This window comes from Hyaena hyaena, unplaced genomic scaffold (assembly GCF_003009895.1).
Source record: "Hyaena hyaena isolate Hyena2069 unplaced genomic scaffold, ASM300989v1 scaffold_350, whole genome shotgun sequence".
Taxonomy (NCBI): Eukaryota; Metazoa; Chordata; class Mammalia; order Carnivora; family Hyaenidae; genus Hyaena; species Hyaena hyaena.
This window is the reverse complement of record NW_024080980.1, coordinates 1,301,693-1,321,382: the sequence shown is the minus strand read 5'-3', so window position 1 is coordinate 1,321,382 and position 19,690 is coordinate 1,301,693. Positions and strand designations below refer to the sequence as shown.

Below are 19,690 nucleotides of genomic sequence, written 5' to 3'. Positions count from 1 at the left end.
TTCATTTTCTCATATGTTGATGCATTTTTTTTAAACATTTCTTTTTTGAGAGAGAGAGAGAGAGAGAGAGAGAGCACACACAAGCCAGTGGGGGAGGGGCAGAGAGAGGAGGGAGCAGAGGATCTGAAGTGGGCTTCATGCTGGCAGCAGTGAGCCTAATGCAGGGCCTGAACTCACAAACAGTCAGATCATGAGCTGAGCTGAAGTTGGAAGCTCAACTGACTGAGCCACCCAGGCGCCCCTCCATTTCTTCTTTTTTTTTAAATGTTTTTATTTACTTTTGAGAGAGAGAGAAAGAGAGAGAGAGCAGATGAGGGGCAGAGAGAGGAAGATACAGAATCCAAAGCAGGCTCCAGGCTCTGAGCTGATAGCACAAAGCCCGACACGGGGCTCCAACTCACCAACTGTGAGCTCATGACCCGAGCCGAAGTCAGACACTTAACTGACTGAGCCACCCAGGCGGCCTGTCCTCTTTTTCTTTTCTTCTATGTTCACACAATGATCCTCAAAATAGAACAATTCAATGGCATGAAGACAGCTGTACTCCTCAATAAAAATATCTTTTGGAGGAAAAGAGTTTTTCTTATGAGTGGAATTTTCCCCCTAAATTGTTCAGTTTTTGGATTATAGGGAAGGAAATGAGCTCAACAGAAAAACCAAAATAGACACACATAATTCCAGAAGAATATAAAGATAACCCTCTGGTCTGAGTTACCAGGCAACTGTCTCTCGGAGGATGCTGTCATTTTGATTTCATAGAATAATTGGTACTTGAATTTCTAATTCAAGAATCTTGGGGTAATAAATTTATTTTTCATGATTTAAAAAAGTATAAGCAGAAACCTCTCTCTTTCTTGGCACACATGTGTCACTATTTGGCTTCTTTCTTTCTTTCTTTCTTTCTTTCTTTCTTTCTTTCTTTCTTTCTTTCTTTCTTCTTTTACAGTTTCTTTGTTGTGTGTCTTCAAAGCAAACAGATTTTTATCTGTTTGAGATGTTTTTGTTGGGTCCTGGTGAGGGCAGGGATTAATGGAAGACCACTCAAGATACTGATTTCTAGCTGCTTCAGATTCTGATCTTATGGTCAGTAACATGTTTTATCCACAGGAAGCAAAAGAAAAAAATTGCACATAAATATCACCTAAAAGAATAGTCATGGGAAACTCAGCTTTATGCCTAGAAACAGGGTAAATAAACGATTACTGGATAAAGAGCTAGACAAAGAAGCAGGCAAATGGAGGAGTGTTTTCATTAATAGTTGGGGGGGGGGGTGGAAATCAGTCCAGTAACACAGCTGTCTGTTCAGGTACTTGTATATAAAATCTCAGAATGAGTTTTAGAAAAAAATGCATACTGATTTTCCATTTTTCTTTTGTCTGTACTGTAATATGTTACTTTTTACTCATTTTTATCATTATTAAAATCCTAATTTCTGATAGACATGAGTCTACTGCAGTGGAAGAGTCCATAGTCCCAGACTTCAAGGTGTTTACCTTCTAGAGATGGAGAGAAACAGGTCAACAACTCTTGACCTCAATGATAGAGGAGTGAAAATAGTAGGACGTGCTGTTTGTGCTATTACAGTGGCCTGCTACCTAAGGCCTTTCAAAGTTATGAAATATATTATTTGTAGTGTAAGCCTGTTGTATTTTCTCAGGGTTCTTGGCTACAGACAGTAGAAACTAACTTCACATTTTAGGAACGTAGGGGAAGGTTATCAGGGGAATCAAGTCGGTGTGGCCAGGCATGGGAAAGGTGTGGCCTCAGGGACTCCAGGGCGCTGGGCAGCAGGGATTCAGGAAGAGATCACATCCAGGAGAGTGTACTCAGTCGGTCGCTGAGGCTTACTGCAAGGAATGACCGCCAAACCATCTCCACCTCCAGGTGGCACTCACTCCAAATTCTAAACTCCAGAAGAGAGTGCCTGGGTGATCCAGAATGTTCAGGCCCTCTGCCTGTGTTGGGGCTGACCAGCGGGGCCTGCCTGGGCCCTTTGGGAAGCTGCCACTATTTTCATGAAGACCACACATGTGGGGGATTCTCTCAAAGAGTGGTCAGTGAATAGGAAAGTAAGATTCAATTCCAGAAACAAAGAAAGAAAGCCAAGTGTCCACTGCATGTATTATTTACCTCTGATCTCAAAATCTAGAAATAGTCTAGATGCAATGAAGATAATTCTTAGTTATTAGGAGAGAAGGTATCTAGGGAAGAGTGGAGGTAAAATCATCTACCTCAAACCTTTTATTTTATAGTTAAGGAAAAGTATGCCTTAGGTGACTGTCACTTTCTATTGTCATCCAGCTAGTTCTCCTGGGTCTCACTCAGGTCTTCAGATTGGACTGGAACTACACCACTGGCTTTTCTGGGCCTCCAGTGTGCAGACAGTACATCACAGTACATTTCAGCCTCTAAAATCATGGGAACCAATTCCTTATAATAAATTTATAACTTCAGATATATATATGTGTATATACATATATATATGTACACATATACACACATATCTCCTATTGATTCTGTGCCTCTGGAGGACCCTGACTAGTACAGCAGCCTTGCTTGACTTCCTTTCCTTCCCTGTCCTCCTTCATTCACTTACTAAATGTCTTTTCCTAGAAACATTTCTTTAAAAAAATCACTTCCACATCAATACACATCTCAGAGTCTACTCTAGGGCACCTAACTTTCTAGGATAATTCTCCAAATCTCCAGCTCTTCAAGGCTACTCTGGCCCCTCCCATAGGATGCCCCACATCTCCCCATGATCCAGTAACTACAGGGTTAATGCTTGATCCAGCAGGGGTCATCCTGGACCCTGCTCCTGGGCTGTGACCAGCATCTGCTCTGCATAGTCATTGCCTGGGCCATGGCAGTTGTCAAATATTTTGAATACCAACCCTGAGCCTATTTCAGTGTAAAGGTTATATGATAGAAGAACTAACTAGAGGGTCTGCTCCATTCATAAAATCTCCCAGTTTTCAGGGAGGCTTAATATACAGGAGGTCCTCCTGGCCATGTTTGAGCCACATGAGCCTTCCAGTCTGGCCATGATTGACTGGACCAGGGATTGACACCTCACCCAAACTGGGCCAATCAGGTTCTCTCCCCAGAAACTTGAAACTTGAACTGAGGGACAGAGAGCTGGTATTTTTTGGGACTGAGTCACCTTAATGACATCATAGCCCTAAGGGGAAAGTACATGAACACCTGGCTTGCCCTGTCCAGGGCTTGAATGTTTAACTCTCCCAGTAGTAGCTTTCCAATAAATTACCATTTTTGCTTACATATGCTAGAATCGCTTTCTGGTTTCTGTAACCAGAAATCTCTTAGCTAATGTCCTATAATAACATCTGGAATGAGCACTACTTGCCTGTCTTCTTTGCAGCCTTTGGCACTTAGCACGCTGCCAGCACAGGCTAGGCAGTATCCTAATAAACATTTGCTGCCTCAGTAAACAGCTCTTTGTTTATGTATTTATTTTATTATTATTTCTGTAGGAAGGAGAAGAGCTCCTTATACATATGTAAATATGTATAAATATCCAGGGTTGAAATGTAAATATCCAGGGTTGAAAATGGGAAAATTTCATCAACATGGCTTGAGTATGTGTGATCTATGGTGGAAAAACAAATATAAATGCCTCCTGCTTATCTTCACACTTTTTCTTCATCAAAGTTTCCTCCAACTAATTAGCCTATCTCATGGCTTATCTTTGTTTCCTAAATGTGACATAGTTAATATACTAATTAGAGTTAAAAAGCTTTAAGGTTAAAAATCTTTTTTTAAAGATTTAAAAAAAAATGTTTCTTTATTTTTGAGGGTAGGGACAGAGAGAGGGGCAGAGGGAATCCCAAGCAGGCTCCGTGCTGTCAGCGCAAAGCCCAACATGAGGCTCGAACCCACAAACCACAAGATTATGTTAGCTGAAGTTGGACGCTGGACCAACCAAGCCACTGAGGTGCCCCTAAGGTTAAAAATCTTAACTTGAATGTAGGAGGTCTCTGAAGTCATCATCAGGTTGATGAACATGTACCCACTGCTGCTGAAATAAACCATTTTGGCATCATCTCTGACTTCCCCAAGTCACCATTCAACCCAACTCCATTTATTTTCTTTCTTTGTTAACTTTATACATGTCCCACTACTCACTTTTGATCTCTTAAGTTAGAAATTATAGCAACTGCAGGTTAATAATTTTGCCTAAATGAAGAGAAAATGACTGTGTTTAAGACACCATCTTTTATGAACGAGAAAAGTTTAAAATGAACTAGTCCTATCCCCCTCTCTCTCTGCCCCTCCCCTGCTCACACTGTCTCTCTCTCTCTCCCAAAAATAAACAAACATTAAAATAAGTCCATAAATAAATAAATAATAAAATGAATGAGGGCTTTAAGGAAGGAGAAGTAAATTTGGGGATATAAGTTAACAGTTTAGCCATACATGGTGTTGCTACTACCCTTCCAGGGCATCTTGAGAGAGAAAACCAGAAATTTCATCTCCACAAATCAGGCTGATGTCGTCATCACTGCCAGAGAATCAGGCCAGCAAGAGGGTGTTCTCTGGCGCAAGACAACAGGTTTTGTTTGTAGTGGCTTCTGCTGAATCATCAGTAACAGTCAGACAACACACAGGTGTCAAGAGTAACAGTCAAAACAGGCAGAAACACACAGAGGGAAAAGCTGAGTTCTATCTCCTGCTTGTCAGCAGACCCAGTCTGTAGTTATTTTGAAGTCATTTAAAAAGTTCAAGCAAACAGAATAAGCCTTTAAAGGATTTGCAAGTATTGCTACTTAATCAGGAAGTCTGGGCAAGCCAGAGTTAGGAATGGAGCACATGGACCCAAAGAAAATGCTTTCATGTGTATAAGGACAAGAAAATGGACTTGAACCCATAGGAATTATGAAATGTTTTTACTTTCTGCCATGTGAGAAAGGCCTGTGACAAAGGTGTCACATTAACTTAATAATAGAAAAGTTTATGAAAGACACCTTAACATCAGAGGGTGTGACAGCTAATAAGAAAGAGGCCTTCGCATTATGATTCCACAGCATTACCTCATTCTGCCCTAGGGTGATTCAAGCATACCCATCAAAGCAGAGACACCGTCTTAACATGCGGCACACACCCACTAACAGGCCTGTTTATTAACTCTGGGCACATGAAAGCAAAGCCAAGTCCTCACCCTGAATATGGAAGAGCTGAAGACAGCAGGCTCTTGCTCACATCTCTCAGTTCCATCCTTGCAAGAGTGAGACCTGGCACCATCACTGGACAGCCTAAACATGCCGGGCATTCTGCCAGGCCATCACACACGCTGCATCACAAAATCTCCAGGACCACTCAGGAAGGCAGGTATTGCCTCCACTGTCTGTTCTACAAATGAGGAAACTGAGTTTTAGGTGAACTGACTTGCCCACGACCACCCAATAGTCCCCAAAGCCCAGGCTCTTTGCTACAAGGAAATGCCTGGAAAAACCAGGAATTGTTCTCTGCTCCTCCTGGACTGCAGGAAGATTTCCGGAGCCAGCCCCTCCCTTCCTCGCTACTTAGTAGCATTTCCTTGCTAAGTGTGGTCCCCAGATCAGCATATCAGCTTCAGTATCCTCTGGAAGCATCCTAGATCTTTCTTTCTTTCTTTCTTTTTTTAAAATGTTTTATTTATTTCTGAGAGAGAGAGAGAGACAGCGTGAGTGGGGAGGGTCAGGGGGAGAGGGAAACACAGAATCTGAAGCAGGCTCCAGGCTCTGACCTAGCCGTCAGCACAGAACCCAGTGTGGGGCTCTATCCCATGAACCGTGAGATCATGATCTGAGCCAAAGTCGGATGCTTAGCCGACTGAGCCACCCAGGCACCCCATCCTAGATCTGCAGAAACTCAGGTCTCACTCCAGACCTACTAAGCCAGGATCCACCCTCTATAAAGTTAGAGGAGAACCGATCATCATCCTCGCTGGCACTTTAATAACAGACTAATTATACGGTGGCAGAGAGCAGCTCTGAGAAACAGTGTCTGTGTCCTTCATCAGACCTTTGACTTTTAAAGTGTGTTCCTTCTACCGAAAAACAGGTGTCACTTCTACTGACCCCTTGCTGGAACAGAAACAAGTAGGTTAAAGAAGCAAGAGAAGCCTTTCAGCAGGTTTTGCTGAAGGGGCTGTGGGCAGCTGCATTCCCTGGCACCTGGGTAATACAAGGTAAGGCTAAATATTAACACCTAAGAGGATTATGGACGTTGCAGGAGGAGAGTCTCACTGGGTTAAAGGTCATTCGCTCACAAATCTCCTCAGTTCAAGGGAACCCCAGGCAGTCCTCGCAGGGGGGCCCTCACAGTTAAAGCGACCTCCGTGGGGTCTGAGTTCTGCACAGTGGTAACTAGTTATGGACACCAGGCTTAAAGGGACTTCTGTTGCATAGGGGAGAGTGGATAACTATGCCCTTTGGAGAGAACAAGGGGTTACTCGGCAGAGGATATTAGTAAGAGAGACAGAGTAAATTTTAAATAGACTCAAGAGGCTGGTGAATAAAAGTAACTCAAAATGGAAGAAGAGAGAGAAGAAACTCTTCACTCTTCGAACCATACAATAATATCTATTTTTTCACTGAGATCTTATTTATTTATTTATTTAGAGATTTAAATAACATTGGCTCCAACTTCTGGATTCTTGGAAAACTAAAGCCCTCCCAAAGGTGCCAGGTTACCAGGAGCTCATTTTCTCATGGGTCCATCATGCACAGCCTTTTTCTTAAAAATAATGAGTGTGTTTTTATTTCCCTCCTAATTTTTAGTTTATTTTTTTATGTTTATGTTTTTAAAATGTGAACATTCTATAATTCAGTCATAGCCTTTACTTCCAGGTGTCTTCTTCACTGGGACTCAATTCCCTCTTAAACAACAAATTCTTGTTCCAGAAGGCAATTAGCTTTTCTTCATTCTTTCTGTCTAGATAACATCCGAGGACAAATCCTATAGGCACAATATATGTACCCAGTGGTGACAAACAATCTGTGTGACAGTCATCACAAGAACTGCTGCCTTGGTGCCAAAAACTACCCCATGACCGGTCTGCACATCTCTCCACTGCTCAAGTCCCTTCCATGAAGCGCCATGCAGTGACTGCATCAGGCACGACACTTACTGATCTTATTCAGTGCACACAGTGATACTGCTGGTGTGGAATTATATGCTAATTCTTTTGTAGATGAGCAAAGATATGGTGGCTCCGAGAGGTTAAGAAATTAGGCCAAGGACCGGGGCGCCTGGGTGGCTTAGTCGGTTAAGCGTCCGACTTTCGCTTAGGTCATGATCTCACGGTTCGTGTGTTCGAGCCCTGCGTCGGGCTCTGTGTTGACTGCCAGCTCAGAGCCTGGAGCCTGTTTCAGTCTGTGACTCCCTCTCTCTCTGACCCTCCCCTGTTCACGCTGTCTCTCTCAGAAATAAATAAAAAAATATTAAAAAAAAAAAAGAAAAAAGAAATTAGGCCAAGGACCATAGCAATATTTTTCTAGATATGTCTCCTCAGGCAAGGGATACAAAACCAAAATAAACTGCCATTAACAAATGCCAACAGACACATGAAAAGCTGCTTGGTATCACTCAGCATCAAAGAAAGACAAATCAAAACCACATGAGATACCACCTTACACCTGTCAAAACAACTAGTATCAAAAAGACAAGAAATGACAAGCGTTGGTAAGGTGTGGAGGAAAGGGATCCTCAGGCACTGTGGTAGGAATATAATTTGGTGCAGTCACTGTGGAAGACAGTATGGAGGTTCCTCAAACAATTAAAAAAATAGAAATACCATATGATCCACTAATTCCACTACTGAGTATTGACCCAAAGAAAACAAAAGCACCAATTAAAAAAAGGTATATATACCCCTATGTTTACTGCGGCATTATTTACAATAGCCAAGATATGGAAGCCCCTCAAGTGTCCATCCATAGTTGAATGGATAAAGAAGATGTGGTACACACACATACACAGGAATATTAAAAAGAATGAAATCTTGCCATTTGTGACAACATAGTTGGACCTAGGTGAAATAAGTCAGACAGAGAAAGACAAATACTGTATGATTTCACTTATAGGTAGAACCTGAAAAACAAAGCAAATGAACAAACAAAGCAGAAACAGACTCATAAACAGAGAAAACAAACTGGTGGTTGCCAGAGGGGAGATAGATGGGAAGATGGACAAAAAGGGGTGAGGGAGGTACAGGCTTCCAATTATAAAAGGAACAAGGGGTGCGTGGGTGGCTCAGTTGGCTGAGTGTCTGACTTCGGCTCAGGTCATGATCTCACAGCTCGTGAGTTCGAGCCCCTGTGTTGGGCTCTGCTCACAGCTCAGAGCCTGGCGCCTGTCTCAGATTCTCAGATTTCCCTCTCTCTCTGCACCTCCCCTGCTTGCACTATTTCTCTTTCTCTCAAAACAAATAAACATTAAAAGATTTTTTTAAGATTAAGTCAAGAGAATGAAATATACAGAATAGGGAATATAGTCCATGATATTGCAATAGTGTGGTATGGTAGCTACCCTTGTGTGCGCATAGAATAACATACAAGAGTTCTCAAATCACTATGCTGTACACCTGAAACTAATGTAATAATGTATTTTCACTATACTTCCATAAAAATAAATACATAGGTACATAATAAACAAAATGTTATGTGGTTAATTTTGAGAATTGTACTTGCTCATACTAAGCTCCTTTGGAAGGTTTGTTTATAGATTCAACTGCCTGTAGCTCAAATATTGGTCTGTTTCCTGGATTCTAAAGATGGATGGTACATGGAATACTACATGGCAATGAGAAAGAATGAAATCTGGCCTTGTGTAGCAACTTGGATGGACCTTGAGGGTGTTATGCTGAGCGAAATAAGTCAGGCAGAGAAGGACAAATATCATATGTTTGCACGTATAGGAGGATTAGGAGGAACTTGACGGAGGAACAAGAGGGAGAAGAAGGGGTGAAATGGTGGGGGAAAGGGAGAGAGGCAAACCATGAGAGACTTGAATGCTGACAAAAACTGAGGACTGATGGATGGGGAGGGGAGGGGGGGATGGGCATGGAGGAGGGCACTTTGGGGATGAGCACTGAGTGTTATGTGGAAACTAATTTGACAATAAACTATTTGTAAATAAAAAAAAACTAAAAAAATAAAAAAAAGATTTGAGATAATGAAGACTTTCTTGACTGCATATGCAGTAAAACAATGAATCAGGAAACATAAAAAAAAAAAAAAAGATGGATGGTACAGGACTGCAGTGTTTGGGTTCACAATAGTTAACCTAAAAGCCTTTCTAAATGTAGCCTTAGAAATTGTTGAGTGGTGAATATCAAGAGCCCTTCAACCATAGAAATGTTTTCATACCTACTATTGTGTGTGAGTGTGTGTGTGGGTATTATTTGATATTTGTTACAATGCCTCTTTATTTCAAAATCCAAGAGAAGGGCTAATGCTAAAAAAACAGCAGAGTGGTAAAATAGAAAAAAATACATAATGATGATGTTGGTTTTATTTCTGTATGTATATTAATGTGATGAGTCCTAGGAGATGGGAGTAGGGGAAACTTGTCTTCTATGTCAACTTGATTTATTTTATAATTTAGAATATTAAGGAGTAATGCTCATTTGCCTTTATACTTAATGTTTACATTTAATAAATGTTTCCCTCTTCAAAATAAAAAGAAAGAAAGAAAGAAAGAAAGAAAGAAAGAAAGGAAGGAAGGAAGGAAGGAAGGAAGGAAGGAAGGAAGGAAGGAAGAAATCAGGCCAAGGAAATATAGTTAGCAAGCCAAAAAGCCAGGATTTGAATTCCATCTGACTCAATGTTAATCTGTTACATTGGTGGCCCCCAGTGACCTATGCCTCCTAGTGGAGGCATCTGTACCCAACGGAGGAATCTGGACTAAGCCTGTGACTTGCTTTAGCCTACACAGAATGCAGGTGGAGTTCTAGGCTCAAGTTCCTGGGAGCCTGGAGCTGCCACGCACGAAGGATGGCTATGCCCCAGGAGAGACCGTGTGGAGAAGGAAAAGCTCTGAGACCACATGGAGAAGCCAGACCCTAGCGGCCAGAGTTAAGCTGAAGACCCAGGCATATGATCACAATTAAACCATTCACATCAAAGCCTACCTGCTTTGCCAGGGATCCCAGCTGAGGCATCAGACATGATGGACATTATGCCCCAGGAGACGTCATGTAGAGCACAGAAGACAGGGCTTTGCCCTGTCCAAATTCCTGACCAACAGAATCGTGCAAAATGATAAAAAATGGTTATTTTAAGTCACTAAGTTTTGATTAGTTTGTTATGTAGTAAGAGCTAACCAAGACTCACCTCTGTCCTGTGGTTGAGGAGACAGAGACAGAGATGAACTCATGAAGTCCTTCAACAAGATGGAAAAATGGGTGGGGAAAGAGCAGGTAAAATGCAATTGTCTGGGTTGGAGAGAAAAAAAGACAAAGGGTATAATTATGCAGACCTCTAAGTAGGGGAAATAAGAAGTAACAAAATCTTTAGGTCACATACCTTCGCCAGGCAGCATTTCTGCCCAGAGCAATCCTCACAATAGTTAATGCAAGGAAAATAAAAAAGCAAGATTCAGAACTATCTATTTGCAACAAGAAGGTAATAGACCAAAATGTTCACAGCGGCTTTGTCTAGATAATGATACCATAAGAAAGCCTTCATAAGTTAGCTTTTTGCTCTCTTCCAGTTCTTCCATATTTTCTACAATGATTGTTTTTAATTTTTTCAAAAATTTAATGTCAGAAATAAAAGTACATGGATTTAAAAAATCTCCCAGGGGTGCTGGGTGGTCCAGTTAGTTGAGTGTCCAACTTTGGCTCAGGTCATGATCTCACAGTTTGTGAGTTCAAGCCCCGCATCCAGCTCTGTGTTGACAGCTCAGTGCCTGGAACCTACTTTGGTTTCACTGTCTCCCTCTCTTTCTGCCCCTTCCCTGCTGCCGCTCTGTCTCTCTGTCTCTCTCTCTCTCTGTCTGTCTGTGTCTCTCTCTCAAAAATAAAAAATAAACATTAAAAAAATTTTTTAATAAAAATAAAATGAAAATCTCCCCAACAGTGCCTCAGAAAAGCACTAACTATCCATCTCCATTTCGTCTCCACAAAGGCAACCCCTTTACCTATTTTTATTTTTTTAAAATAGTTTATTGTCAAGTTGGTTTCTATATAACACCCAGTGCTCATCCCCACAAGTGCCCTTGTGCTCCTCCATGCCCATCATCCCCCTTCCTCTCCCCCCAACCCCATCTGCCCTCAGTTTGTTCTCGGCATTCCAGAGTCTCTCATGGTTTGCCTCCCCCCCTCTCCCCCACTATTTTTCCCCTTCTTCTCATCCATGGTCCTACCTATTTCTATTTTTAGTACTTTGAGTGGTTAGGTCCACATCCTTAAATAAAGTGCCTATACTTCTGTTACTTGGTTTATTAACCTGAGGCAACTATTGGTCCCTGCTACAAAAGCCTTATTATTTCATTCAACAAATGTGCTAAACACCTACTATGTGCTGATACCAGTCAAGTACTGGTGATAGGGAAGAGAATAATAAAGAGAGGGTTCCTGTCCTTTTATGGCACATATTCTAGTAAAGGGAGATGGCTGATTAAAAGCAAAAAAATAATATCCAATAATAAAAAGTACTATGGAGAAAACCACATAAGGCAGTATGATTGAGCATATTTTCCAAAACTGGCCACAACATTTTCCATCTCACATGTTCATCTAGACTTACCAACTCGCTTATCAAGAGGTAGAATATGTTTTCCTTACCTTTAAATCTGGGTGGATTAGTGACGTGCTTGTAATCCATAGAACATAGTAAAAGCAATGCTGTGTAATTTTCTAGTCTAGGTCATAAAAGGTGATAAGGTTTTCCTGGTTTGCTGGAAAGCTCTTGAAGCTTTCAGTTGTCATAGAGAGTGCCCTGAAATGTGACATGCTGCGAGGAAGCTCAAACTGGCGCACAAAAAGGAACCAGGTGGAGAGGCTCTGAAACTCTAAGAGAGAGATGCCCAGATAGTCCCAAGCGTTATGATCCCTAGCCTATCCCCCTTCACCTCCATTTGACAGCTGAGTCTTGAATGGTGAGAGAACCAGCTTGCAAAGATCAGGAGGCTAAGTAGTCCAGGTAGAGGAAACAGCAAGTAAAAAAGACCTGAGCTAATGAAAGTTACAGGGGTCACCTGGTTGGCTCAGTCGGTGGCACATGCAACTCCTGATCTCTGGGTCATGAGTTCAAGCCCCATGTTGGACATAGAGCTTATTTTTAAAAAATGAAAAAGAATGAGAGTTACTGGCCGGAATCAAAAAGACAAGAAATAACAAGTGTTGGTAAAGAGGAGAAAAAAGGAATCCTCATGCAATACTGGAGAGAATGCAATGCGGTGCAGCCACTGTGGAAAACATAACGGCATTTCTTAAAAAAATTAAAAACAGAATTCACATATGATCCAGTAATCCCACTACTGGGTATTTACTCAAAGAAAATAAAAATACTAATTCAAAAAGATGTATGCTCCCCTCTGTTTGTAGCGACATTATCTACAATAGCCGAACTATGGAAAGAGCCTAAGTGTCCATCCACTGATGAATGGATAAAGAAGATGTGCTGTGTGTGTGTGTGTGTGTGTGTGTGTGTGTTCCATTAATAGTAATGGAATAGTACTCAGCCATAAAAAAGAATGAAATCTTGCCATTTGCGATGACAGGAACAGAGACAGAGAGTATAATGCTAAGTGAAATAAATCAGTCAGAAAAAGACAAATACCATATGATTTCACTTACATGTGGAATTTAGGAAACAAAACAAAGAAACAAATAAAAAAGAGACCAAAAAAACAACTCTTAACTACAGAGAAAAAAACTGGTGGTTGCCAGAGGGGGAGGTGGGGTGTAGGGGATGGGTTAAATAGGTGAAGGGGGTGGTGCCTGGGTGGCTCAGTCGGTTAAGCGTCTAACCAGCTCAGGTCATGATCTACCAGTTCATGAGTTCAAGCCCTGCATCAGGATCAGGCTCTCTGCTGTCAGCATGGAGCCTGCTTTGGATCCTCTGTCTCCCTCTCTGCCCCTCTCCTGCTCATTCTTTCTCTCTCTCTCAAAAATAAAATAAACATTAATAAGTAATAAATAGGTCAAGGGGATTAACAGTAAATTTACTGTGATGAGCAGAGTAATGTATAGAATTGTTGAATTATTATATTGTACACCTGAAACTAATATAACACTCTTACTTATACTTCCAAAAAAAAAAAAAAAAAGGAATGAGATCTACATCAAGACAAACAGAAGAATTTTCACAGCAATTTTTTCGCAAGAGCCCCAAACTGGAAACTGACGAGGATATACTCTGGTATAGCCATACAATGGAATACTGCACTGCAATACAAAGAATAAACTGATGCATGCAGCAACATAAATGAATCTCATGTTGAATAAAAGAGGACAAGCACAAGAGTATATACTTTATGTTTTCAAATATTTGAAGTTCAAGAGCAGGAAAAACTGATGAATGGTGACAGAAATCAGAAGAGGCTATTTCAAGGGGGTGTAGGTTGGATAGAAGCATGAGGGAACTTCCTGGGGGTGCTGACAATGTTCTAGATCTCAAGCTGGGTAGTTACTGCAACACACATAAAAATTCATCAAGCTGTTCACTTAAGATTAGTGCACTTCATACACACTACTGTATGTATTTTATATCTCAGTTTTTTTAAAAAAAATCAACTTCTCATGCTAGAGGGACAGAAAGCGGGTGGTGTTCATTTATTCCAGCTTCTCTACCTCTTTTTCATCGCTGGTTTCCTTTGCAAATTTAAATAATATACTTAAACCTCTGGTTTCTGTTCTATCAACTTCTGTCAATAGTTCTTGCTTCTACCAAGTAAAATGAATATATTGAGGCTACTATGCTTACTCTCCCTTCTTCTCCAGCCCCTCTTTCTCATCCCAGTCATTTTCAGCTATACTTTTCATTCCTTAGATCAATAAGAGTTACATTCTGTTCTATAACCCCCATGAAGTCTTCTGGGTTTTAAATTATTCCTAAATGTTGAAATCCAAGACACAAAGTTTACATTATTGTGATGATATACATATTGTTCCTGGTTGAGTCAAGTGGGATGGACAGAAAGACATTTTCTTGACAAGGATGTTGTCATACCCCCTTTATCATTTGAAAAAGAATATTCTTAGTATCTAAGTCAAATAAATTCTCTTTTACTTCTGTATCAGTTAGCCATTGCTGCATAATAAATCACCCCTAAACTTAGTCCTTTAAAAACAAAAATGACCTATTATTTCTTATGAGGCTGTAGGTCAGCTGAGTGGTTCTGCTCATCTGACTGGGCTTGACTGATCTTCCATGGACTCACTCCCATGGCTGTTTTTGGCTGCTGGATTAGGCTGGGACAGATTGATCTAGAATTGCCTTGGCTTTGATGACTTAGTTTCCCTCTATGTATTTCTCATATCCTTCTAACAGGTGAATCCGTGTTTGTAACTCATGGTGGTGGCAGGGCTTCAAGAGAGAGAGCTGAAAGTGTCTTTTCATGTTTCCCTCTTGGTTCAATTGCTACTGGGCTATTAGCTAAATCATGTCCTGTGACCCAGAGTTGGGGTGTTGGTAGGGAGGCTACATAAAGTGTGGATATAGGTCAGCCCTTAAATGGGCCATTAATGCAAGCCACTAAGTCTGCTACACTGACATTATCAATGCCTCAAAATTATACCACATTTTCCTTTGCTTCACTTGTATATTTATTTTCTAGTGTTTCTAATTGGTTCTTTAGTTGCTATTGAAAGAAGAAACATATGCTTTCTTTGCTACATGACTAATGTTATTGACCTTCTTATTCCTTTTTCCTATTGTGTGAAATTTATTCCATGCTTCTTAAAAACACTCTTGTAAAAGCCCACTGAGCTTTTGATCTAATGTGAACTGATTGCGTTTAGGCTGGTTAAACAGTTGATATGCTAGAGTTTCTTTTTACAGCATGTCTGAGGGAATTCCACTGTGTCATATATATCACACCTTCTTCCTGCAGAAAGGATACTTGAAAGACAAGATTTCTAAGCCTTTTCATGTCTGATAATAAGTCTGATGACTTAATCTTGTTCCTTTATCGATGCCCTGCTGTTTCTTAAGCTCCATGATGTTCTAAAGTTTCACCTTGGTACTTCAAGACTTGGTTCTTTTTAAAACACTTATTATAGCAAGAACTCAGAAGGCTCTCTCAAACCAAGGACTTAAATCTTTGTAGAAAATGTTGTCCATATTTCTTTAATAACTTTCTTCCAGGGGTTTCCAAATTCTCTCTTCAGTGACCTCCTATTACTTAGAAGTTAAATCCAATAGAGTGTTTTCTATATTTATTATCTCTTCTATTTTCCATTTCTTTGATTTTGTTCCATTTTCTAGGTGATTTCCTTTTCTCCTCCTAAGTTCTCTATTGATTTTTTTAAAACTGGCATTATGCTTCCAAAGATTTTTCTTGTGCTGTCCCCTCCACACACACACACAGTATTCTGTTCTTGTTTTATAAATGTAATAGCTTCTCAAATCTCTTTGAAGTCACTTAAGGTTTTTTTGTTTATTCGATCATGCTTTCTTCTGTGTTCTGATTTATCTCCATTCCTTCTGGGATTATTGTTCCTTTGGCTTTCTTTCTTTACTTTCTTTTTCATTATTCAAATTTTAAAAATATTTTTATAGTCCTTTGTTAACTGTACATACCTAAGAATAAGGAATGGATTTTTCAAGATAGTTGATACTGATTTCCTCAGCTAGGGTATGTATTGGTCTCTTTCTTTTGGCCTCTCCCTCAGCTGAGAGTTCTGTTTAGGTGGCCAGGGCTTATTTATGTATTAGCATATTTTCCTTTAGAACAAACAAGAAGGGAGTAGGTTTGAGGTTGTAAGATCCAAAGATCCCAGAATGAGGAAGGCTTCATTCCTAGAGCTCTCCAGGCAGTAAACTTTCTTTAGAGAGTCTATGTAGATTGTTAACAGTCTGGGTCCCAATGAATCACATCTCCTTCTGTCTCTGGCCCTTTAACAATGGCTTTGCAGCATCCCCATCAAAAGATGAAGTCTATTTCTCATCTCTTAAATCTGGTCTTGCCTGTGACTTGCTTTGGCTAATGGGAGGCAACAGAAGTAACATAATGCAAGTTCTGGAGCCTTGGTCTCAAGAGGCCTTCCAGCTTCTACCTTCCTAGTCTTAGAATGCTCCCAGCACAATGTGAGACCACCTGAGGTGGATAACTGAATGATGAGAGACCATGTGGAGAGGCACTCAGATGATAGCCATAAGGTCCTGGCCATCTTAGACTCTCCAGACCCAATAGAGCTGCCAAATGACTGCAGCTGAATACATGACTCTAGGTGAGAGCCTGGTGAACCCATAAAATTGTGAGAAATAATGATTTTTAAAAAGTTTTTCAGCCACTAAAATCAGTAGTTGTTTGTTATGCAGCCATGATAGCTGATACAGAGCTTTTAAAATTTTGTTTTTGTCTGGATTGACTGTGTTTTGCATGTGTGAGGTAGATCCAAAGTGAAAATCTAATTGGTTCAATTATTCTGAAAACATAAATTCAACTAACTTCTGTTTTCTGCTCTTCTCATTCCAGCCCTCAAACCAAACATCTTATAAGCCTTGGTAAGTCAGAGATTGCTGGCCACCTGAGCCAATAGCCATTCTCCCCTCTCTACTTAGTAACACAACTCTGATTTTACCAATGCATCCAGCTAAGACAGTATATTTCTAAGCCTTGCAGCCAAAGGCTGCCACGTGAAAAAGGATCTAAGTGGAACAGTTCTGTAGGATTTCCAGACTCCTTCAATGGAATTAACTGCTAGGCAGGGTCACTTTTTGGTCTTCTGTTCTTCCTTCTTTGTGCTGCCTGAAATGGGGATGTAATGGCTGGAGCTCTAGCTGCCACTTTGGACTAGGAGATGACTTTGAGGATGAAAGTATACGCACAAATGATAGTAGGGCTGAAGAGGAGACTGGATCTCTGATGACACAGTGGAGCTGCCCTTTAAGCTATGCACTGCCTACCTCCAGATTTCTTTTACATGATAGAGGAATAAGCTTCTCTCGTTTAAGGTACTGCTAATTACCCATGCCTCCCTCCGCACACACACACCCTGCTTTATGTATCTGAACCTAATCCTAACTATAATAATTTGGCTTCTGCTTGTCAGCCTGGGATCTTCCTCCACTGCATCCATCATCCATGTGTATCTTGGGTGCAATATCTTCCATGTCTCACCTTAATAGGTTCCATCTTTCCTCTATCTTTTTGAAAATACGGTTATAATAATGGTTTTAACATCCTTATCGCTAATTCTAACATCGGTATCCATTTGTGTCTACTCCACTAACTGAGGTTTCCCTTTTTGGGGTTTCCTATAATTAATTCTGAGAGGGCCCTATTGTGTCTTAGGTTGGGCTCCCTAGAAGCAGACAATGATATAAGGATTTGAGTTGTGAGTGATGCCAGAACCAGGAGGGGTGTAGGAAAGTGAGAAAGGGAAGGAAAGTAAACCAGTGTATGGTGTGATAAGAGCAGGTCATTCCTATGGGCATTTGGGACCCACTCCCACTGGGAACCTGGTAAGACGGCATAGAACAAAGATGTGCTCCCTAGGGGCAAGGGAACAGGGATATTTGATTTTTTTTTAATGTTTATTTATTTTTAAGAGAGAGACAGACAGAATGTGAGTGGGAAGGGACAGAGAGAGAGGGAGACACGGAATCCAAAGCAGCCTCCAGGGTCTTAGAGGTCAGCACAGAGCCTGACGAACCACACGAACCCACGAACAGAACCCACGAACCACAAGATCATGACCTGAGTCAAAGTTGGACACAACTGATTGAGCCACCCAGGTGCCCAGAGACCAGGGATATTTAAACACTGACTCCCATTGGTCATTGGTGAGGGTTGCTCCAGAAGATATTGGTCAGATAGGCCTGAGCAAGGCTCCTTTAGCCGGTGAAAGCCGTCAGGCAAAACATCTCAGGGGCTTGCAGTAGGAAGTGGTTGACATATCTGGGAATGGTACGTGCTGAGAGAATATGAGCAGGACTCTGACAATGTCTGCAAAATACCTAGAACCCCGGTCTCCATTCAGCAAACAAGGCAAGAGCTTCGCCTTCTCAAAAGTGCTCTGCCTTTCCCAGTTTGAGTTTCATTGACTTGCTCTGATTCAACAGACTATGTTTCTTCTGGTTTATTTTTGTTCCTAGGCACTTCACCAAACCTTGTGGCTCTTCCAAATGTAGGAAGAGATATTTTATCCTATTATGTATAGTCAGCTGATGGGGAAGGAGGTGCTCTTTCAGGCTCCCAAGCTCCAGAAGAACACAGCCTCCCTTGTGGCTGGCCAACCAGCTGTCTGGCCATTCCATTTTCTGTGTCATGATGTAATTTAATTTCTAAAAACAACCCAAGTCCAGAACCTGATGGCCTGGCCATGTCTGGCAAATCTTTGCAACTCAGTTTCCTTATCTGAAAAACAACAAATAGGGTGTGGGAGGAGGTTATCTCTAGGGTTCCTGCGAGCTCAGGGACTCTGATCTGTATGTTGGCAGGCCTGGCCTACAACTCCACAGCCATAGACAAATCGTATGTCACAGATTTCCACCAGGGACCGCTGGTACGATGCATCCCCTTAACCCTGTCCCCAGACTTCTGGTCTCAGTCCCTTTTAACCCTATAATCCCATACCCAAGAGTACATTCTGCTAAAATACCCAGAGGTCAAGTGGTCAGCACAAACACGTATACCACACATTCACAGAAGAATGGCCAAATGGTTTATGGCATATCCAGGTGATGGAATATAATTCAGATAACAGAAACATTTTGAAGAGTTGTCAGTGACATACAGAATCACACAGCCCATGATACACTATATGAAAAACAGACACCAAATCATATATGTAGAGGGATCCCACCGTTTCCAACATGTGATTATATTATAAAAGATATGAATTTTATTTACATGGGTTTATCTATTTTGTTTATATATTTGTAAAAGATTGAAACATGGAGTTATAGTTGATCTGTCTCTTCTTTTCATTTTACTTATTTTCTAAGTTTTTTACAATTATCAAAAGTATATATTATTTTTATGAACAAAAAGAAAAAAGTGTTTTCTCTTTTTCAGAAGAAGAATTAGAACATCTGTGAGCCTTCTTGTTTTTCTGCAAGAGCTCCAATATGGGCACTGGTAATCTGCTGGGCATCTTTAACTCCCTGGATTTCATGGTCATGGTCATCGAGGGTATTTAACACTGCCGTCTACATTGTCTACATACAGATGATGGAGTCTGATCCCCTGTTCTTTGCTGTGTCTTGCCAACGCTGCTGTCTCAGTTTTCAGCTGAGTGTCAATGGCGTCATCTTCTGCCCAGACTTGTGCTGACTCTACAGGGAGCGGGTGACCTCATTTATTGTGGGTACAGTTATAGGTTGGGAATTACAAATGGTGAAGGCTTCAATTCCAATTAGCTTTTGCTCTACAGCCTACAGCTACAGCTGGGTTTCTTGCTACTTTTCCATTAGGGCAAACAGATCCTGCAAGGCGAAAACGGGTCTTTCAAAAGACCACATTGCGTATTTTAAGTATGGAACATGCAGCTCATTTATGAATCTGACTTTGA

The 19,690-nt window shown here is 41.0% G+C and overlaps 1 pseudogene; it reads right to left on the bottom strand.

Moving 5' to 3' along the window:
- Window positions 1-6,841: 6,841 nt before the first annotated feature.
- LOC120243627 lies at window positions 6,842-7,116 on the bottom strand (annotated as a pseudogene).
- Between the last annotated feature and the right edge of the window lie 12,574 nt (window positions 7,117-19,690).